Source organism: Triticum aestivum, chromosome 2B (assembly GCF_018294505.1).
Source record: "Triticum aestivum cultivar Chinese Spring chromosome 2B, IWGSC CS RefSeq v2.1, whole genome shotgun sequence".
NCBI classification, from domain to species: domain Eukaryota; kingdom Viridiplantae; phylum Streptophyta; class Magnoliopsida; order Poales; family Poaceae; genus Triticum; species Triticum aestivum.
In genome coordinates, this window is record NC_057798.1 from 780,659,716 (window position 1) to 780,663,489 (window position 3,774).

The 3,774-nt window shown below is 50.5% G+C and overlaps 1 long non-coding RNA gene across 2 annotated transcripts; it reads left to right on the forward strand.

The window, feature by feature from the left end:
* On the forward strand, positions 1–821 carry LOC123042696 (uncharacterized). Of its 2 annotated transcripts, XR_006418870.1 has the most exons (4): positions 1–79; positions 208–276; positions 440–517; positions 608–821. It is a non-coding gene; the product is annotated as an uncharacterized lncRNA (long non-coding RNA). The 2 variants fall into 2 exon arrangements; XR_006418869.1 differs by having other exon boundaries at positions 25–276.
* The last annotated feature ends 2,953 nt before the right edge of the window (positions 822–3,774 follow it).

Here is a 3,774-nt window from a genome sequence, read left to right on the forward strand (position 1 = left end):
GCCAGTGGAATTGGCTCAGGAAAACAAGCGTGCACGAAATGCTGCTGGGATTATTAGGCAGAACGATCATATTTCCCAGGTCCATCCTATTGAAAACAATCTGCAGAAGTTTCTGTGACGACAGTCCAATTTGCGTTCTGTTTATTATCAGCGGCTCATCCGATTTCTCTCTCCCACTCTGTCTTTTGTTGGTGATGCGAGAAACAGCTTGACGAGAAGGTGCTGGAGCTAGAGCGGGAGGTAGAGCGTGAGCTAGAGCGGAAGAAAGAGCAGAAGGTATATTTTCGGCCGAGATCCGTGTGAACTTGCTTTTGCGAATTTCGCCCTTGCCTGTTGTTCGCTTTGCCATGCATCGATAGTTGGCAATCCCATATGCCCTGTTTCCAATCCATTTTCCCTTCATCATTCAGCAAGATTAATTAGAATGCATTATTTACAGCCACAACAGCTGTGCTTCAAAAAGTGGGATGCGGCATGCTATCCCCCTGGGCATTCATGGCGGTCCCAAAACAATCTGGTATGTTGTATTCCATCCATATACCCTGTTTCACAGTTGTCTATTTTCTCATCTTCATCAAGCAAGATTAATTAGAATGTACCATTCCAGCCAGTGCGGCAATACTTCAACAAGCCAGATGGACCATGTGGCCCTGGTTATGCATCGTTGGCCCCTGTACTTGGTCGTCACAACTACCAGCCACCACCATCAGAATAGCAGTTGACTTACTGCAGTGAGATTGGACCTCATGAGGTAAAAACATTGGTGAAGCATATGATATTCTGTTATCTCCTCTATTGACCTGTAGCTCGGTAGCCCTGGAACGGACCATCTTCACTTGTTAAAAATTACTCGCAAGATACATATTTTTAGTAGTAATTCTCTCACATGTGCTGTCACGCTTGATGGTCCCAACTTAACATGTTCTGTGCAATTTTGCATTACTAGCAAAAGAGCCCGTGCGTTGCAACGGAAAAAAAAAAACACATGCTCTTAATCCAACAGCCATCACTCAAGACCACAATAGCTCTATCTCCTTTATTTTAGTGAGGCATCACATTTGTGTTGCCACATCCTTCTTCTCACCCTCGCAGGCGATGGCCTCAATGTTACACAAAACGTGTTTGAAGGCATCTCTCTCTCTCTCTCATTCTTGAGATGAGAAGTCTATTGTTTTTCCCCGCGAGGTTTTTCAGAGGTATGCATATGTCGTTATTGATGTTTTCTTTTCCCTATAAGGTTTTAGTGGGTGTTTATTTGCAATCCGGATCGCCGCCAGTACGAAAGAACAACAGATCATGTGCTATAGATTAGACGTTTGCTTTCAAAATAATATGTATAAAATATTTAACAGGTAAAAATAACATCATATTCAGATTCTACACATTTTTCTAATCAAATTTTGTATATAATGTGTTAAAATCGGAGTTACGGTTTAAAAGATACGGATAATTTAAAAAAGCATTTGTTTGATTTAAATATCTTCCAAAATAATATTCAACAGGTAAAAATAACATCATATTCATATTCTACATATTTTTATAAACCAAATTTCATATATAACATGTTAAAATCGAAGTTACAATTTAAAAAATATGGATAATTCAAAAAAATCATTTGTTTGACTTCAATATGATCTGCGGATGAATTACCTAAAATGTCGGGGGTGGGGGGGGGGGTTGGAAAAATGTAAAATAACGGTTTGTGCGACTTAAGTCAGGACTGCGGGTTGATTTGAATAAAATGTAGGGGCTTTTTTGCAAAAAATTACGACGGACGGGCAGAAGCAATCCTTGCTTTGTTACTAGGTAGAGATAGGCCGAAGTTGTGTTCTGTAGCCCATTTATGTCGTCGGCCCACTTATGCAGTATTCCAGACTCCAGCACACACTGCGTTGTGCGGACTTCTACACAACAGCACACACACAGCCGCCACCGCCAGCACCGACGACAGAGAGCTGCCGGAAGATAGCCCTGCCGGTGATCCCGGACGAACTCCTGGTGGAAATCCTCCTCCGCCTTTCCACCCTAGAGGACCTCATCCGCGCCTCCGCCGCCTGCATCTCCATCCGCCGCCTCGTCGTCAACCGCACCTTCCTTCAGCGCTTCCGCAAGCTCCACCCTACGCCCCTCCTCGGCTTCGTCAACTATAAAGGCTTCCGCCCCGCCTTACCGCCTCACCCCTCCACGCCGGCGGCCAGCACCGTCGTCCGCGCCGCCGAATTCGACTTTGCCTTCCTCCCCGCACCTGCCTTCAACTGGTCCGTGCGGGAAGTCCGCGACGGCCGCGTCCTCGACAGACCCTGCCGTCACGATTTAGGCTGGACGCAGCGAGCGGGCTTTTCAGCCCGCTCGTGGCCCGTTCGGTCTTGGCCCGCTCGGTCCAGGCCCGCTCAATATAATGGACGGTCCGGTCTGTAAATATGGGCTCGTTTCACATTCGGTCCGGTCCTGGTTTTGACCGAGCCGGCTCGGCGGACCGTGAATTATAGCCCAGCCCAACACATCAGTCTACTCTAGCTAGGGCACAGCCGCAAAGGAAAGGACAAAGCAGGGCGTCATCCGTTCCCCGTCTCCCCTATCCCGCCGCCGCAACTGATTGCGTAGTCTAAAGGAGGGAGCACGGCCTCCGTCGACCTCCTCCTTGTGCTCGCCATCAACGCGGGGAGCTTCCATCTCGTCGCCAACACGCCGTCGACACGGGGAAGGAAGAGCCATGGAGGGAGCTCCGCGTCCCATGAGATCACGAGGCTTCAAGAGCGCCTCCTCCACACCGGCCACCATTGGCAACTTCTTGACTTAGTCAACCACCTCCTTGCCGCCTACGAGCGTCGTCCGACCACCACAAGCATGAGGCGCATCTCCTCCGCAACGTCGCCCGTCGACCGCAAGCATCAGGTGCATCTTCTCCGGCCCCGGCCACCATGCTACTTCTCCCACCACCTTTCTGACGTGTTGACCCCACATGACAGTGACTGGCCAACGCAGGGACCGCCGAGCCCGTCGGTCCGCACCGAGCTTTACACCCGCCGGTCCGGTCCCTGAAAAGAGGACCGCGGCACTGCTCGGTCCGGTCCGGTCCGGACCGCCGGCGGCCGGTCCAAACAGCAGCTCGGTCAGGGACCGGACCGGCCCGGACCGTGTCCACCCTGAGTCACAATGACCTCAGGTCCCTGATGATCTTCAAGGAGATGGTGGTGTGCGACCCCCCTGCACCGGCAATACCTCCTGCTCCCTCCGATCCTTGATGACCTAGCCGCTTCCACTGTGAGCCATCTCCTGATAGAAAGGAATAAGTGCTTCACTGAGTGCTTTCTGGTCCCTTCCAGTGACGATGAGGAGGCAGCTGCTATGGAGGAGACATCATTCAGAGTGATCTGGCTGCTGGTGCTCCAAACTAAGCCGGTGGTCGCCGTCTTCTCCTCCGGCTCAGCGCAATGGCAAGCCCTGAGTCGGAGCGAGCCGTTACCTGGCTTTTTGTTATTGACGTGGATGTTTTGGTTCGTGTCGCGCCATTACGCACATGGTTGCTTCTACTGGGTTTCAGGTACCAGTGAAAAATTGCTCGTGCTTGACATCCATACGATGGAGTTCTCCATGGTTGACCATCCACCCTGTGCCAGATTTTTCGGGTGATGATGTGGCCATCGCGGAGGCAGGCCAAGGCATAACTCTGATGTTTGTGCCTAAACCAGACACATCTCGCCTAATTTATACCATTTGGTGAAACAATGGTGGGAGCTCCACTTAGTGGCAGATGGAGAATGAGCCATTCTC